Source organism: Muscardinus avellanarius (assembly GCF_963383645.1).
Source record: "Muscardinus avellanarius genome assembly, chromosome: 1".
In the NCBI taxonomy this organism is placed as follows: Eukaryota; Metazoa; Chordata; class Mammalia; order Rodentia; family Gliridae; genus Muscardinus; species Muscardinus avellanarius.
The window spans coordinates 67,569,068-67,588,690 of record NC_137786.1 but is presented as its reverse complement, the minus strand read 5'-3'; positions in this window follow the sequence as shown (position 1 = coordinate 67,588,690).

Genomic DNA, 19,623 nt, shown 5'->3' with positions numbered 1-19,623 from the left:
CACGAGAGGTACCACCTTACCCTGGTTAGAATGGTCACTATAAACAGTACCAAGTGCTGGCAGGGTGGTGGAAAGGGGACTTTCAGACACTGGTGATGTCAATTAGTAGAGCTATTATTGAGATCGGTGTGGTAGCTCTTCAAAAACTAAAAATTGATCTACCCTAGGGTCCAGCTATCTTATTTCTGGGTATATCTCCAAGGGAAATGATATTAGCATATCATAGAGACACTTGTATGTCCATATTTGTTGCTACATTATTTACAATAGTTAAGAAACAAAGCTATATGCCCAACAGATGATTGGATAAAGAACACACAGAGGAATATTAAAAGTGTTAAACACACAGAGGAATATTAAAAGTGAAACATTAAAACTTTTGAAAGGATATTTCATCGTTTGCAGCAAAATAGATGGAATTGGAGGACAAAGTATTAAGTGAAAAAAGTCAGATGCAGAAAGACACCATATATGTTCGTTCTCTCTCTCTCTCTCTCTCTCTCTCTCTCTCTCTCTCTCTCTCCCCCCCCAGCCCTCCCCCCACTCTCTCCCACTCTCTTTTGTGTGTGTGACACTGGGGATTGAATCTGGGGGAATTCTGCCTCTGAGCTATACTCCCTGCCCTATTTTTAGTTTTATTTTGAAACAGGGTCTCACTACCTGATGAGAATTGATGAAATCCATAGCAGTTAGACTTATGTGCTTGGTACATAGTAATCAATCAATACATATCAGCTATTATTCTTATTTTTAAAAAGTTTCTGGTTTGCATTTCTAGTTTTTAAAATTTTATGGGGACAGTAAGCAAGAGGGCAGACAGTTTTATCCTAGTTTCCTATCATTCTTCAGCACTATTAAGTGTGCCTAGCACTTTTGTTGTTTTTCAATATAGACAGAACCAAGAAGGCCACACGTCAGGCTGCAAAGCCAGAAAAATGGACCTCAGCCTATTGTGAAGTACAAAGGGTTCCTCCAGTACCTCTGCGGAGTCTGTGCTCTTTCCATCCTTCGGGACTCTCCATGGTGCTGACCTAGATCAGCTGACCTGAGCAGCCAGAACCTGCCTGACCAGCACTTTGAGCCACATCCTCTACTGGCTTCCTATCACTGCTATGTCCCCAGTCTCATGAGGCAGATTGTCACCCCAGTATGGCTGATAACCCAGGGGTTTTAGTAACCTCTCTACCTAACTTCCTAAATCTCCCAGTGGGCCCTTTCTTAAATCCCACTGTGTACGAGTTGCTTCTGAGGATACCAACCGCAAGAGCAGAAGCTCTCCTCTATCTCTGCTCAGTTTCTTTCTCTGCTGCCTTCTCTGCTCTGGTTTTCTCCACCACTTGGTTGCTCTTTGTTTTTTTCCTACCTCCACCCCTTACCCAACTTTGATGAATAAAAAAATTCCATTTGATGTCAACTACATTATTGGTGATTCCTCCTCCAAAACATCCTTTTGGAATGATGCATCCTTTATGTAAATGCAGAAAGACAGGGAGCTGAGGAAAGCTTCCATGGGAGAAAAGGATGGGGCAGCAGTCTTTTCAGAGAAAGGGGGCTGTACACTGGGTCTTCACCAGAGGCCAAAGTTTAAAACATTTTCAGCAGACTTTCCTCAGGCTAGAGCTGAGGGGGAGGGCAGTGACAGGCCGTTCAGGGATGGGGATCTGGCTAGAGGTTAAAGTTGAGGTGGGAAATGACCCAAGCTTGAACTCAGGTTTCATCACCGACTTATGTGGGGCCAGACCTGACTAGAGACAGTCTTTAGCTGCACATAATATCTGCTAAAAGAAAGTCATCCAAAGGAGAAAATCTAAGAGTTTTCATTCTTTCTTCTTTCTCTCTTTCTTCTTCCTTTCTTTCTTTCTTTATTTATTTATTTATTTATTTATTTATCTTTCCTTCTCCTCTTCCATGGACTTACTTGAAAGAAATTTGACTACATTCACACACATTTAAAAATCATCACCTTCAGAACTACGTTAATATATGCATACCCATGTTCATAGCAGCACAGTTTGTAATAGCCAAAATATGGAACCAACCTAGATCTCCATCAACAGATGAGTGGATTGCAAAATTATGGGAAATAGACACAATGGAATTCTATTCAGCTATAAAGAAAAATAAAATAATAGCATTTGCAAGAAGATGGAAGGAACTAGAGAACATTATGTTAAGTGAGGTTAGTCAAGCACAGAAAGAGAAGGGATATATGTTCTCTCTAATATACCCAAGCTAGGGAGTAGTGGTAATACCAGAGGGATTCCAGATGATGGAGGGGAAATCTCAGCAAAGCTTGAACGGAAGGATAGGAGAGGAAGAAAGCTGAGGTTGTTCAATGGAGGAGCTACATATGAATATGTGTAATAGCATAAATACAACACGATTAACCTGGACACTCTCTATTGGGGGGGAGGGAAAAGGAGGGGGAGGGCATGAAGCACAATGTAAATGTACACCACTCTCAATATGTTCCACTTATTAAAAAATAAAAATTAAATTAAAAAAATAAACACCAAAAAATAAAAATAAAAATCACCACCTTCTTTGAGTAGGAAGACCTGGGACACTCACCTATGTAGTTTCTAAGAGTACCACAGAAAAGTACAATCAACAAATTTGGTCTAGTCAAGGCCCTTCAGTGAGCCAGATGTAGACAGGAATCTTGGAGAGCCCTGACTGCCACACTGAGGCTGAGCAAGAGCCACTGAGCTGGTGTCTGAAGGTAAAGGAATGTGTATACATATGCTATTTTTTTGTTAATATAAGTAACTGGCAAATAATTTTATTTTTGAAGTACTGGGGAAGAAACCCAGGGCATTCTACCTCTGAGCTACACCTCCAGCCCTGTTTTTATTCTTTATTTTGAAATAGGTTCTCACTGAGTTGCAAAGGGCCTCACTAAGTAGCCAAGGCTGTCCTTGAACCGGGATCCTCCTGTCTCAGGCTCCCAAATACTGGGATTACAAGCATGCACTATCACACCTAGCCAGTAATTTTTTTTAAGTTTTGTTTTTCTTTTTTTCTTTTTCTTTTTTGGTTGCACTGGGGGTAGAACCCAGAGGCTTTCTACCTCTGAGCTATACTCCCAGACCTATTTTACATTTTATTTGGAAACAGGGTCTCACTAAGTTGCCAAAGCCTCACTAAGTAGCTCAGGCTGGCTTTGAACCTGTGTGATCCTCCTGTCTCAGCCTCCCAAGTGAGGGGATACAAGCCTGTGCCACCACGCCCGGCCTGCTTTGCTTTTTAAAACTAACACTAGTTAGAGCCAGGCAGTTTTCTAAAAACTTTACATCTCTTTACCTATTTAGTTTCCAAAGTAAGCTAATGATCTTGGTACTCTTATTATATAACCATCATTATAAAAAATAGGGCTCCGAGAAGGTAAATAACTCATTCAATGTACCTGGGGAAAAAAACTCATTTAAGTCAAGATTCAAACCCATGCATTCCAGCTTGAGTCCCGTTTTCTTTCTTTCTCCCTCTCTCTCTCTCTCTCTCTCTCTCTCTCTCTCTCTCTCTCTCTCTCTCTCTCTCTGTGTGTGTGTGTGTGTGTGTGTGTGTGTGTGTGTGTTTAGGACTGGGAACTGAACCACACTCCAGCCCTATTTTTTTACTTTGAAACAGGGTCTCACTAAGTTTCTGAGGCTGGTCTTGAATCTTGGATCATACTGTCTCAGTTTCCCAAGTACTGGGATTATAGATGTGCACCACCACACCTGGCACTGAGTCTCAGCTCTTGACCCTGTGCTCCTCTGGCCCTCTAAGGGAATTGTGTATGATAGGGCCATCTTTCTAGGGGGTGCAAGGACTAGTGTAGGTCTAACTAGGTCAATCTGTTTTCCTTTAAATATGTTTACAACAAATGTCAAGGGTTCTTGAAAGTGAAAACAAGGATCTAGTACCGAAAATATAAGCAATTCAAGACATAAGGTGAGCCGGTATTAGTGTGTGAGCTCTGCTCCTACCGACCCTGCAGGGTGCCACTTCTTTCTTCACTCACCCTCTTGGGGTTATAGTTTCCTTGGATTTTCCTAACTCTGTCTCTCTAGATATTCAAGATACTTTATAACCACGTCATTACATTACAGCAAATATTAAGTCGAATTTTTATTATGTCTTTTCACAGAATTGGAAAAATGTCACTTTATTTTGCAGAGATAGATTTGAATTGAAGCCTCTGGACATTTCTTGACTGTTCCTTATAACTTCATCCTTGAAAGCAGAATCCATCAAATCAGTCTAATCTTTTCCTGTGCTTCACTCCCTGTCGTTTCTAACACCATCTTGCAAAATGGTTTCTCCCCTTCTGCTGAATTGGCCCCCCACCCATTCGCACCCATCTTATCCTAGGTCACAAGAAGTGGTTTTGGTGTGGGCAGTGTCACCCCTGGGCTTGGATGACCACTGTCTCATTTGAGTTCTCCCCTCTCCACCTTGTCTTCTTCCCCACAATGAGCTCTGCATCCTGGAGTCCCTCCCGCCCTGACCTCTCCCCTGGACACCAGGAGTCACTTTCTTCCACCACCTATTCATTCTTTCCTCCTGTACAGTCTACTCCCTTGCTACCTTTTCACAAAAAAATTATCTCCCATAAATGATGTCCATTCCTTCTTTAAATGAACCAACCAGACTTTTGTCTCCCTTTTGTGTCCCAGCCAGGGCCTAAAGCAGCACCTGCCACTTAAAGACAATCAATACTCATCTGCCCAATCAATGAAAGGACCGAAAGAGACTGATATCAAGGCTGCTAGAGGAAATAAAAAGTGTCTTTGACATAACTTCCTCAAGAAAGAAGGAAAACAAATGTTTTTCATTTCTTTAAACTTTTCTTATTACCAATGAGCATCTTTTACTTGATTATTTAAAAAACAATACTTATTGAAACTATGTCAAGCTATTTCTCTATTTTATTTCAGAGAGGAACATATTTAATAAATAAAACTAGTACCATTTGTCCTTCTGTTGTCCTTGTCAGAAGCATGAGAGTATTTCTCTCCATTCTCATCTAGTTAAATTTGTTTTTCCTTGACAATCAGTTCTCAATATATGTTTTTTCAAAGCTTCTTGCTTATTCAACTGTGTTGCTTTTGGGGGGGAGCTACTTAAGAGTTGCCAGTATTATAACAATACTCTGCTCTTATTCATTGCAATGCACAGAATTTTAGCTATATTCTGGGTGAAACCGGCTTTTATGAACTAACCTAGAAACCTAAGTGCTTCTCTTAACCTTGTTTCCATGGGGAAATGCATTTCAAATAACCAGCTAGCACACAGACTGTTAGACTACAGCTATTGGTACACCCTTGGCTGCCTGGAACATTGAGGGCCTAGGCCTTTCAAATGCTACACCATGTGCAGCAACAAAGCAGTTAAATGTGCTTTTCACTTCCATGGATCCACTCTTGTCCCAAGCACAGATGTTTCAAGGTTTTTGCGAGCAGATGAAAGAATGAAAATACTCCAACAAAAAATACACAATAAACCAACAAGTTGAAGCATTAAAGTCTGTAAGAGCTCGGTGCATGGACTTGTCCAAAGAAAATTTTATGGGCCAATGTGCAGAAACAGATTTTTTAAGTAAAGCTTTTATAATTCAAGGCATAAATCTATGAAAGAATTCTAAGAACTCATAGGTGCTGATCAGCAACAAAATTTGACTTCGGAGCATTCTAACTATCAAATGGACAAAGTAGAAAGTGGACAAAAATGCCAAAATCTCACAGCCAATGATGACTATATGTATGCTAAGCAAATTTAAAAAAAATAGTACAAGATAAAAATAGGAAGTTATTTTGATGAAAACCAATTGGGACAATTGAGAAAAAAATAAAGAACCACTTAACAGCAAGTTAACTGTTCTGAGTAGAATTTCTTGTAGCAGCTACCAAAAGTAATTAAATACCCATGCAACACAAGTTTTGTATATTTATTTCTCTCTCTCTCTCTCTCTCTCTCTCTCTCTCTCTCTCTCTCTCTTTCTCTCTCTCTCTCTCTCACGGAACCTAGGGGCATTCTACCTCTGAGCTACACCCCCAGCCCTATTTTTTATTCTTTATTTTGAAACAGGGTCTACTGAGTTGCAAAGGGCCTCACTAACTAGTAGCTGAGGCTGTCCTTGAACCATGATCCTCTTGTCTTAGCCTCCCAAATGCCGGGATTACAAGCATGTGCCAACACACCCAGTTCTTCTCTCTTATTAATATGGTTAAAAAAAAGTACATAGAAGCAAAGATAATAAAAAGGGTCACCAAATATCAAAAGAACATTGTTGGCAAAAATGAAATAAATGTTAAAGAGAGAAGCACTAGAACAATTGAGTTTTTTTTAATGTGTTTCCAGATGCCTGAAATTAAAGTCATGCTTCTACATTAAGTTCAGTTACCACACTCTGCCATGACAATAGAGAAAAGACTAGCAAGAAAAAAATTTTAAATGATCATATTTCTGATATCTTTTCTAGCATCAATAAATACAGAAGTAAGAAAAAGGTTAAAAGTAACAAAACATGATTTGTGAAGTAGAAAATTGGTAGGGAACTCAAAGAACATCTGGAAATACTGGATGATAACAGAATGCCAAAATGAAGAATGCTCCAAGAAGTTACAAAAACACCAAACGTTTGTTGAGCATTTAGAGGCAGAGCTATTGGCCGGAATCCGTGATTTAGCCTGTGGTAGTTGTTGCTGCTGCTCTTGACGGTGACGGGGTGGGGTGGGGCTTTCTGCAGAAGAACAACACACACAGCAGGCTTTGGAGCTTAAGCCAGGAAGTCCTGCCATACTCACTGATGTCAGAGCATTAGGATGCAATACAATAGCTTACAACAGGGGCATTGGCAGTTCTGACGTAACTATCTATTGTTTGTGCAAACACACATTGGGGCTTAGTGGTAGAGTCCTGGGTGGGGGCAAACCGAGGCCTGGGTAGCTTCTAGGACCACTTGGAGATACAAGGCCCAAAACAAATGGCCACAGAATGCTGAGAGCTTTGTTCAGTGCACACACCAAAGAAAACTTCATCAAGGTCTGAGCTGCACTAGGGTAATCGAATTAACATTAATTCCTTTGATATTTCACTGTGGCTGTTTAAACAACCGGTGAACCCAAGGTCTATCTGGTTGTAAAAATGAACCCTTGTTTTTCAGTCAGCATTCTCCCTGCTATGGCCCAAATAACCTGAAGACAATGACTTGGAGGAAAGAAGATTTATTTATTCACAGCTCTAGGGCTCTAGGATTTCAAGGGTTCAGTCCGTGTTAGGTCAGGTGAAGTCTGTATAGCTAAGGCATGGGGAGGGGTGGGGGGGAGAGAGAGAGAGAGAGAGAGAGAGAGAGAGAGAGAGAGAGAGAGAAGAGAAGAGAAGAGGAGAGGAGAGGAGAGGAGAGGAGAGGAGAGGAGAGGAGAGGAGAGGAGGGAGAGGGAGAGGGAGAGGGAGAGGGAGAGGGAGAGGGAGAGGGAGAGGGAGAGGGAGAGGGAGAGGGAGAGGGAGAGGGAGAGGGAGAGGGAGAGGGAGAGGGAGAGGGAGAGGGAGAGGGAGAGGGAGAAGGAGAGAGAGAGAGAGAGAGAGAGAGAGAGAGAGAGAGAGAGAGAGAAAGAAATAATATGAATATGCTGTTCTCATATTTGGAGGCTAGAAGCAAAAGGAGGAAGGAAGGTCCCCAAATTATACCCCCAAGGATCCCTTCTCAGCAACCAAGCCCCACCTTAAACATGCCTACCTTGTCTCTGTGAAGTCTAGTGGAACATTCTAAATCTAATCTAATACATTTTGCAAAACAGGCTAAGTGAATAATGCTTTGTTTACACGCATATGAGTTAGGATACTTTTGGCAACAGTAAACAGATAAACTAAACATATAGCTTAAACCATGAGGACACTGACAGTTCAATAAGAAGTGTGGGTCGGTAGTCCTAAGAGTGCCCTGATGGCTCAGTTACATCAGCCCAGCCGCTTAGATTCTCAGCTCCACTGTTCTGTGTGCTGGTGTTTGCCATCGTGGTGAACTGAGATGCAGAGCTTAGGCATCACATTCCTACATTAGAGCTTTCAAGGCTGAAAATGGAGAGAAGTGAACCAAAAGGAGGCTTTCTCTTTGCATGCCACTCCAGAAAGGAAAGCTCTCCTGAGAATGCTCAGATTCCCCTTAAATCTCATTGCTCAAAACTGGGTCCCATGTGTACCCCTAAACATTCTTTCCAGGGGAAACTGAGTTGATAGGATTGGCTTAGAATATTTGCACCATAGTTGGGCATATTGGCTGGGGTTTCCGCTAGAATGAAGCTAAGATTCTGTTTCTAAGGGGAAAAAAGAGAGAGAAAAACTGAATCAATTTGGCCTTTGAGAAAGGGCAGAGAGGTAATTAAGAAGCCTGAGCAAAATGTTATACAAATGACATAAATATTTGGGCTGCTGCTGTTATTTAAGTGGAAGCATGTAACAGTATGGGCAGAAGCAACGCTGCAGGAACAATCAACCCTAAAAGGGGCTTTATATCTCCTGTTCATATGACATATTTATACAAATCAGCTATAACTCCACTCTACACATAGACCCAGGCTCACAGAGCAGGTTCTGTTCAGGCAGAAGACTAAAAACACAACTAATTAGATTCAGGTTCCTCATGTTTCTGCTGCAAGGTGATACATGTCACTTCTGCTCACAATTTATTGCCCAGAGCAAGCCATCTGGCCATACCAGTGTTCAACAGCCAAGGAAGTCTGATCCTCCTACAGGAAGGCAAATCAGGGAGAGGCCATAATATTATGAATGATAATACAATCTACCAAAAGGATGGATGTGTCATTTAGCCATTACTCACTCTGGTAAGGCCATGGGCCCCTGTGACTCAGTGCATGGCTTCTGTAAGATCGCAGTCTTGCTCGAGTTTTCCTTTCCCCAATGAAAACAGCAGGCAGACCTTACCACTGACCCGGCGATGATACGCCACCCAAAGAACAGAGTCAATGTACAACAGCTTTGGTAATTTTCCTCTTATATTAAAATTTTATAATGGAATGGACAATATGATGATATTAAAAACTATCTAAAAGAGCCACTTTAAAAATCCCATTTCCTGATCTCTGGCTCGCTTTTCCTTCCCTCAGCTTTAAGCCCTTCCCAGTGCAGAAAAGACTCTTAACTCTCTTCCGACACCTTCTATTCTTTTTAATCTAGAGTTAGGCTGGCTCAAGGGACAGCTCCGATGCAACCACAACAGCCTCACCTGCACAGTTCAGAGATGGCCTCATTGGAAAAACCACACTGTAATTGTATCGTCAAAAGGCTGGTTTAAACTGCAGGCAAACCCTCGTCTGATAATGTCCTGGCAAAGCAATTCTCCCTGAGCATCCTTTCCTGCACATTCAGGCCCAGTTTCAGGGGATGAGAACTGGAGCATTTATACAACCACCTGTGTTTTCCCTACAATAATATAGGGGGGAAATGTTTCTTTTCTTGCTACCTAAGGCTTTTCAAAAGTATCTGAAGCAAGTGTTTTGAGCATACTGCGTGCTGTTAACTTATTTCACGATTAACAAAATTCTATGGCCACCTATTATATAAAAAGCATAGAGGACCACTTGAAACAGTTAATAGATGACCTTTGTTTTGCTTTTTAAAGAATTCAAAGTGAAGCTGAATGAAGACTGTATATAAACATTTTTCCTAACATTTCTAAACCAAGATCTATGTCTAAGCAACATAATCCTATGGAGTAACTTAAACATTGTGGTAAAATACACATATGACATCAAATTTACCATTTAATCACTTTCCAGTGCTCAGTTTGGTGGTGTTAAGTACATTCACATTGTTGTGCAAACATCAGCACATCCATTTACAGAACTTTTTGTCATCCCACACAGAGGCTCTGAATCCATTAGGCACCAGCACTCCCACATTCTCTGCGTGTATGTGTGTGTGCGTGTGTATGTGTGCGTGCATGTGTGTGTGTGTGTGTGTGTGTGTGTGTGTGTGTGTGCATGTACTGCAGGACTACCAGGGGTGTTCTACCTCTGAACTATACCCACCACTCTATTTTTTTTTATTTTTAAACAGGGTCTAAGTTGCTGAGGCTGGTCTTGAATCTCCAAGTGCTAGGATTACAGGTGTGCACCAATGCACCCAGCTCCCCAGCCCCCATTCTGCTTTCTGTCTTTATTAATTTTACTACTCTAGATACCTCACATAAATGGAATCATATGGTATTTGTCATTTTATGAGTGTCTTGCTTCACCTAGCATGATTTCAAGGTTGCAGCAATGTCAGGATTACTTTCCTTTTAAAGTCTATTGACAATTAAACTGATATAAATGAGAATGTGTCAAAAATGATCTTTCTGTATAAGTTTCTTTATCTCCACATCATCACAAGCATTTACTGTTATTTGTGCTCTTGGTTATTTTTATTGAGGTAAAATGGAATCTCAGTATAATTTTGACTTGTACTTTCCTTATGGCTAAAGATACAGAACATTTTTTTCAGAAATCATTGGCCAAGCCGGGTGTGGTGGTGCACGCTTGTAATCCCAGCACTTGGAAGGCTGAGACAGGAGGATTGCACAAGTTTGAAGCCAGCCTCTGATACTTAGTGAGGTTCTCAGCAACTTAATGAGGCCCTGTTTCCAAATAAAATATAAAATAGGTCTGGGAGTACAGCCTGGAGGTAGAAAAGCCCCTGGGTTCCACCCCCAGTACCACACACAGACACACACACAAAGAAATCATTGGCCAACTGTACTTCTTCTTTTGAGATGTGTATGGGAAGTCCTCAAAAAACTAAACAGAACTACCATATGATCTAACTATACCACACCTTGGTATTTACTCAAAAGAATTAAAATCAGCACACTTTAGAGATACACAAATACCTACATTTATTGCAGTACAATTTACAATAGCCAAGTTATGAAATCAGCCTAAGTGTCCATTGACAGATGAATGGATAAAGAAAATGTGGTGTATACACACAATGGAGTTTCATTCATAGTTTACCAGTTACCAGTGGAAAGTTATTTGGGTTATTTCCAATTATGTGCCATTGTGAATCGTGCTGCTCTAAGTATTCATGTTTGAGTGTTCGTGTGAATGTAACTTTTCATTTTTCTAGGCAAATAGCTAGGAGCGCAAATGCTCAATCATCTGTCAACTGTATATTTAACTTAACATAAACTGCCAAATTGTTTTCCAAAGTGGTTGTACCATTCTCACTCTCACCAGCAATGTACAAGAGTTCCAGTTGCTCCATATCACCAAACAGTCATTTTAATAATAGGTGACGGTGGTATCTTGTCATTTTAATTTGCATTTCTTTAATAAAGATGCTGTAAATCTTTCCATGGGAGATGGGTTTTTTGACATATATATATCTTCTTTGGTCAATTATCTATTTGCATATGTTGTTCATTCTTGAGTCATTTCCTTATTATTAGGTTCTGAGAGTCATTTATATATTATGGCTAAAAGTTCTTTGTTGGGTATATAATTGAAAATGTTTTTTCTTAATCTAGAGATATCTTTTTCTTTTGCAGTGCTAGGGGCTGAACCCAGGGCCTTGTGTATGCTAGACAAGTGTTCTACCACTGAACTACTCCCATAGGCCCTCCATAGCTGATCTTTGCTTCTTGTTTTTGTGGTATTGGGGATGGAACCCAGGGCCATTCTACCTCCGAGCTGCACCCCCAGGTCTATTTTTTTTTAATTCTGTATTTGGAAACAGGGTCTCTGTGAGTTGCAAAGGTCCTCACTACATAGCTGAGGCTGTCTACAAACCACAATACTACTGTCTCAGCCTCACAAATGCTGAGATTACAAGTGTGCACCACCACACTTGGCTCATGGCTGATCTTTTCAAAATCTTCATGATATATTTTGCAGATCAAAAGTTTTTAATATAGATGAAGACACACTTTTTTTTTTCAGTACTGGGGATGGAACCCAGGGGCTTTCTACCTCTGAGCTACAACCCTAGCCCTATTTTTTATTCTTTATTTTGAAACAAGTTCTCACTGAGTTGCAAAGGGCCTAAGTAACTGAGACTGTCCGAGAACCACAATCCTCCTGTCTCAGCCTCCCAAATGCTGGGATTACAAGCATGTGTCACTACACCTGGCTGACACACTTTTCTATTTTTAAAATGGATCTTTTTTTAGTGTGATATCTAAAAAATTTCTTTAGACCAACCGAAGGTTATGAAGCTTTCTTCTATGTTTTTTGGCAGTAATTTTATGTTTTACATTGTACATGTATGTGTATAGTCCATTTGGAGTTGATTCCTATACAAGAACTGAGGGATAGCCCAGGTTCATTTTTTGATATATGTATGTCCAGTTGTTCTTACATCACTAACTGCAAAGACCATCATATTTCTGAAGAATTGCCTTTTGTGCTTTGTCAAAAATCAATTGACCATATTTGTGTGGGCTTACTTCTGGACTGTGTCCTATTCCATTGATCTAGTGATGACCTTTTTGTCAGTACCACACTGTCTTGATCATTGTGCCTTAATAGAGACTTAAAATAAAGTGGAGTCTTTCAACTTTTTCAAAGTTGATTTGCCTTTTTATGCAAATTTTAAAACAATTTTGTCTATAGTTACAAAATTCTTGCTGAAATTTGGGTTAGAATTCACTACAACCAAAGATAAATTTCAGAGGTTTGAAATTTTAACCATATCAAATCTTTTTTTTTTTTTTATGGTACTGGGGGTGGAATGATGGAACCCAGGGACTTCTCTACCTCCGGGCTACACTCCCAGATCTACTTTATATTTTATTTGGAAGCAGAGTCTCACTAATTTGCTGAGAGCCTCACTAAGTAGCTGAGGCTGGCTTCGAACCTGTACGATCCTCCTGTCTCAGCCTCGCAAGCGTGGGGATTACAAGCGTGAGCCACCACGCCCAGCCATATAAAATTTTCTAACCCAGAACAGCATTTCTTGATTTGTGTAAATCTTCACTGATTTCTTTAATCAATGTCCCTAGTTTTCATCATATGGATTCTATAAATATTTTCTTCAATTTAAACGAAACTATTTCCTTTTGGGGAAACTATTGTAAATGTAAATTCTTTAAAATTTTTAAAGCTTAATTGCTCTATTGCTCCCTGATAGTATATGGAAATTTGATTGATTTTGTTAATAATGTGTCCTGCCTGCCAGTCATACTAAGCTGACCAGTTCCTGTAGCTTTGTTTGAGATGCTTTTGGATTCTCTAAGTAGACAGTTATATTATTTGTAAATAGAGTTTTGTTTTCTCCGATACAGTCTCTGTGTCACCTACTTCTGTTTCTCTCCTCTTTGAACTGGCCAGGATTTCTAGCACAATGTTGAGAATGCTGAGAGCAGGCATTCTTGCCTTCTCTGTCTTAAGGAAAAGGCATTAGTCCTTTAGCAATAAAAACAATGTTAGCTGTTATGTAGTCACCTCTGATCAAGTTAAGAAAGTTGCTTTATACTACTTCTTTGTTGATTTTTTGCTTTTCGTTAAAAATGGATGTTGGATTTTGTCAACTATATCTCTACCTGACATACCAATCATATGACAATGTATCATGCTGTATCTGTACTTTGTTAATACGACAGGTTACATGGATTGAGTTTCAAATGTGGGAAGAGGCTTGCATTCTTAGTTAAAACTACAAGTTAGTCTTGGTGCACACAAACACACACACATACATATGTCTATACATACATATACATATGTACATATACATATATATATATATCTTTCATACCTTCAATGGGCTGTGATTTTAATGTCAATTTTCAAATTGCTAATATTTTGTTGAGGACTTTTATATCTTTGTTAAAGATATTGGTCTTGTCTATGAAATGTCCTTCTGTGGTTTTGATACCAGGGCAATGCTAGCTCTTAAAATGAGCTGGGATGCGTGGTGGTGCATGCTTGTAATCCCAGCTTTCAGAAGGCGGAGACCAGAGGATCTTGTTTTGCAGACAGCTTCAGCTCCTTAGTGAGGCCCTTTGCAACTCAGTGAGACCCTGTTTCAAAAATTAAAAAAAGATAAAAAATAAGGGTGGGGGGGCTGAGGGTGAAGTTTGGAGGTAGAACGCCCTGGGTTCTATCCCTGGTACTGAAAAAAAAAAAATTAGTTGGGATTCATTATTCCCTCCTCTTCTCTTCTATGTGACACTCTATAGAACTGTTTATTTCGTTCTTAAATCTGGGTATAAAATTTCTTTCTTGAAAGACTTTTAACTACAAATTTAGTTCCTTTAATGGATATAAAGGGCTTTTCAGATCATCTTTTTTGTGTGTGTGTGAACTTAAGTTGTTGTTTTTTTCTCAAGGAAAAAACCATTTATCTAAGTTGTTGAGCTGAATGCAGAGTGACACATACACCTAGAATCCTTGCTACTTCAGAGCCGGGGGCAGGAGGATCCCAAGTTTGAGGGAGATCTGGACAACTTAACCAGAGCTTGTCCCAAAGTAAAAAATAACAAGGACTGGGAATGGAGCTCAGTGGTAGAGCGGTAGAGCCCATAGGTTCAATCTCCTGTACACACACAAAAATTTTAAGTATCTAAATTGTTGACATTACATAAATAGACTTCTTTGCTCATACTATTCCTTTATTATCCCTTTAATGTTTAGCAGTCTATATTCTTAAGTACATTCACTGTGGAATCAGTCTCCAGAATTCTTTTCTCCTTGCAAGTGTGAAACTCTGTCCTCATTAAGCAATAATTCTTCATTTCCTTGTCTCTATGGTTCTTTTTCTATTTCTATTTTCCTGCAGGAAATTTCCACCCTTCCATTCATTTCAAGAGTGTTTGCTCTAGCTTCTTAGAATTTGGCAATAATGGAGGAGCTACATACAAATATGTGTAATAGCATAAATACAACATGATTAATCTGGACACTATTGGGGGGGAGGGAAAGGCATGAAGCACAATGTAAATGTACACCACTCTCAATATGTTCCACTTATAAAAAAATTAAAATAAATAATAAAGCCATTCTGTAATGAACCCAATGTCAGCCACTTTAGGGTTGGCTTTTTTCTTGTGAGTTGTTGATATTTCCCTGGTTCTTTATGTGTTATGCAATTTTTGATTAACCCTAAGCATTTAACTTATTAAAAGTCTCTGAGTTTTGTAAAAGTTCTTTGGTCAATATTTATTTTGTTCCTCTATCTGCTGTTCAAACAGGTGTGTTCAGGATACAACTAGGCTCCGACTTACCTTCAGTGGGCTGTGGTTTAAGGTCACTCAAGTTTTCAAAGCCAATGCAGTACTATTTGAAGCTATTTCATGTGCCCACCATACAGGTGGTCGTCCTGGTAGAGGTCCACACTGTAGCTAGTTCTCAAAGCCTTTGGTATTTTGTCCCATGCATGGGTATTTGGAGTCAAACCAAGAACTTTATATACAACTTAATAGGATCTTTTCCTCAAGTTTCCTCTTTTCTGTGATTTCCCTCAAACTCCTCCTGCCAAGAACTAGAAAAAAAACTGGTTGCCCAGCTAGAAAACTAGACATCCAAGGTTCTATCCCCCTTGGGAAGGAACTTCACTTTTTTTTTTCTCTCTCTCTCTCTCTTTCCATCATTTTTGGTACTGGAGAATGAACCTGGGTTTTCTACCTCTGGGCTGCACCCCAAGTTCTATTTTATTTTTGGAAACAGGGTCTTTCTAGGTTGATGTGAGGCTCACTATTTGCTGAGGCTATCTTCAAACCTGTGATTTTCTTGTCTCAGCCTCCCAACTACTGGGATTACAGGCATGCCCTGCCATGCCTGCCTGTAGTGCATATTCATGACTGAATCCACCTTGGTGCTAAAGTGCTGAAGAATAGAAAGTGAAGAATTAATGGAGCTCCATCTACCAGTTCCCTTATTCAGAGAAAAGCCCCCTCCCTGCCAGCCCAGAGTTCTAGGTGTCCACACATCTTCTGTCGCTGCCGTGGCCACCACCTCTGCCATCCCAACAGTAAAGCTGAGGGACTGGGGTTGGATGTGGGGCAAGGCTGGGAGAGAAAAATCTCCAAGCATTTGTCCAAATACAGCTCACCCGTGGGGATCTCCCATCCAAGGGCCATAGGGAGAGGGATTCCTTTAGGACTTTTCCTGCTCACATCCACTGTGCACTTCTGCCTTTGAGTTTAGGCCAGAGGATAGAGGATGAAGAAGAAACAAACCGACCCAGGATGTCACCACTGTGCCATTCACACCCCACGCTTTCATTGCCCTCCTCGGTCGGCCTGCTACTATTCACCTTTCAGATTCCTGGCTGCTTGATGCTTTCTTTCCAGGGCTTTCGATTATAATCACTGGGAAAGATTAAAGTGGTATGTGCTTACTCCATCCTAACTGAAAAGTACTGAAATCTCATTTTGTTTTCTAAGCAATTTGGTACTATTCCTCAATCAGGGCATAACTGGGAAAATAATCAGGATAGTAAATACTTATGTATTTTTCTTTTTCTTTTACTATTTCTCCTCCTCCTCCTCCTCTTCCTCCACCGCCGCCACCACTACCTCCTCTCCTTCTTCTCCTTCTTTACTGGGGATTCAATTCAGGGGCATTCTACCTCTGAGCTGAACCCTCAGCCATTTTTAAAATTTTAAAACAGGGTATTGCTAAGTTGCTGAAGGTCTTGCTAAGCCACTGAGGCTGTTCTCAAATTTACAATCCTCCTGACAGGCCCCCCAAGTCCTGGTGTGCACCACCATGCCTGACAATCTATCTATATATATCTATATCTATATCTATATATATATATATATATATAGTATTATAAGTAGTATTCTTGATTTATTATAAACATTATGAGATATTGTTGAAATAATTATCAATACATTAAGCTCAACAGAAATTGTAAGCTCCTAACACAGAGCTAAGTTTTCCTCATCAGTTTTCTTCTTTGTTTCTAGTCATGAGAAACTGCTATCCCCTACTTTATTTTAGCTTATAAAATTACAACCTTCACAACAAGTGTACTTTAGAGCTTGAAGAAAGCAAAACAATCCTTTAAATGCATAAAACTATAGCAATTAGTTGCCCCTTCTTTTCTTCTCTCTCTCGCTCTCGCTCTCGCTCTCACTCTACCAGGCAAGTTACAGCTGTATAGAAACAGCAGAGGATAAACACCAGATTCTTAAACAAAGGCTTCCTTACACTTTATAGCCTTCAGAAAGTATGTGAATTACATACCTTATTTAAAAAACTCACCAGTAGAAATAGTGATTAACTTTTTGTTTTTTTAAATGAGCTGATGCCCTAAAGGATGGCTAAAAATAGGTGTAAGGCTAAAACTATGCCCCAAATTCATCATTTTTAAGAGGAAAGATGTCTTCCAGGAAACATGTGAGGGACACAAACTGCATCACTGCACTCTCCCACCCCCACCTGAAACTCAGAAATAACAAACAGAGCCAAACATTGAGAGGGATATATCTATAATGAAATCAGGGCAGTCACGATTCCATTGAATAGACTCTGAAAAACATTTGTTAAACACAATGAGATTGGGACCAAAAACACTGGAGGAGGATGCTGAGAGTTGACATACATCTGGTCTTACCTTAAGCAGGGTACAGGTGTGGGGAGGTTGGGGAGGAGCAGGGAGCCTTCTGCCGCTTACCTTAGGGATGGCTCGGCTGGGAACATGGGTAATCAGCAAGGGTGATGAGCACCTGCTCCGTTATGCAGCTTGAAGGGGAAGAAAGTTTGAAGGATGACCTTGTCAGCTTTCCTTGAAATCAAAGCCCAACCTTCTTACTGAACTGTATCAGATGCACAAACACAAGGTAAGTGGACAGACCTGTGAAAGTAGCATCATCTCAAGAAAGAGATGTCATGAGGCTGCAGGAAGCTGCCTTCTCTTTCTTCTTCTCCAGGGTAGGTATTGTAACAACGTAGACTGGTTTGGCTTCTGTTTCCACTTGATGTATGTAGAGTCATAGAGTATGTGTATTTATGTCTGTTGGTTGGGCCATTATTTAATTAATTTATTTATTGCAGTACTGGGGATGGAACTTGGAACCCAGGTGCATTCCACCTCCAAGCTACACCCCTAGCTCTATTTTTTATTCTGTATATATATATTTTTTTTGGTGGTACTGGGGTTCCTGGAAACCCTTCTACCTCCGAGCTACACTCCCAGACCTATTTTTATATTTTTTATTTGGAAACAGGGTCTCCTAAGCCAGTGCACGCGGCTGGCTTCAAACCTGTGCGATCATCCTGTCTCTGCCTCCCAAGCACGGGGATTACAAGCGTGCGCCATCATGCCCGGCTTATTCTGTATTTTGAAACAGGGTCTCATTGACTTGCAAAGAGCCTCACTAAGTAGCTGAGGCTGTCTGTGAACCACGATCCTCCTGTCTCAGCCTCCCAAATGCTGGGATTACAAGTGTGTGCCACCATGCCCTTGGTTGTGCCATTTTATTTTCCTCCCTCTGGCTTCCTAGTCAGGGAGGAGGTCCAAAGATAAGGAGCAGGAGGAACCAGATTACCATAGAGCAAAGATGACTGGATGGAAATAGATGAGACTGAACCTTTGGCAAATAGCCTGGGAGCCACAGGATTTCAGAGTGTCCTGCAATCTGAAGTGGGGATGGACATGAGAAATCTGGGGGTTTTCACCCCTCCTCTCCTCACACCCCACCAGGCACGTCCCAGTGACAAAAGATGAATGAGATAGAGTGACTTTGCCCTTGCAGGCGGATAGAGTACCTAAGGTGGGCTGGCTGACTTTCTGCTGCCCAGCATTGGCCCCTGACTACTTCCCCTGAAAGTAAATCATTGCATAAAGATGACACAATGAAGACCTGAGGGGAAAGGCAGAGTTAATGCTTTGCTACACTGAACAGACGTCAGGTCTTTGTAGAAGTGCCCACATTCAAAGAATGTAGTCAACCTATGCACAAAAAATACTTATAATTAAGAAAAGGGCTATAAACACAAAGGAGATAAATGCAGAATACATATTTGAAAACTCTTCCTGAAACTTAAACTTTTAGGGATAAACATGCCCTGTGTGTCATAGTATCAGAAGAGAACACATGAAAAGAAAAAGGGACAGTAATGGAGAATACAAATATAATAGCAGAGGACTCAGAGATGAAAGTTGCTACTCAAAAAATACCACACAGAGTTGAAAGAGAGCATTGTGGTGACATTTTCCTAAAGAACAGAAAACAAAACAACGTGTAAGCACATAGAATAAAAATTGTCTATATATAAAAAAGCTAGAATAAGCAGAACAAAAGTACCCAAAATGTTGCAGAAGAAAATACTAGAATGAAGCAGTGAGACCCCAAAGAGCCAAACTTCCACTCATGAGTATGCAAAAGAGACAGCCATGTTCATAGATGCAAGAATTTGAGAAACCATGGATCTTTTCTTAAAAAAATTGTTGAAAATAAAATCTCACTAAGCTGAGCTGATGCATCAAAACAGAAAACTCACAGGAACTTTCATATGGAAACTGAAGGTAAATATCATTTCCCGTTAAATACACAAAAATACATACAGTAATATGTGGCAAATCTAAAATAGACATAATTTTTGAGGAAAATTAAACAATGTTTAAAAGAGAGAAGAATTTAATGATAATAGACAAAATTCTATGATATGTCAACAATGACAAATAGAAGGAGGG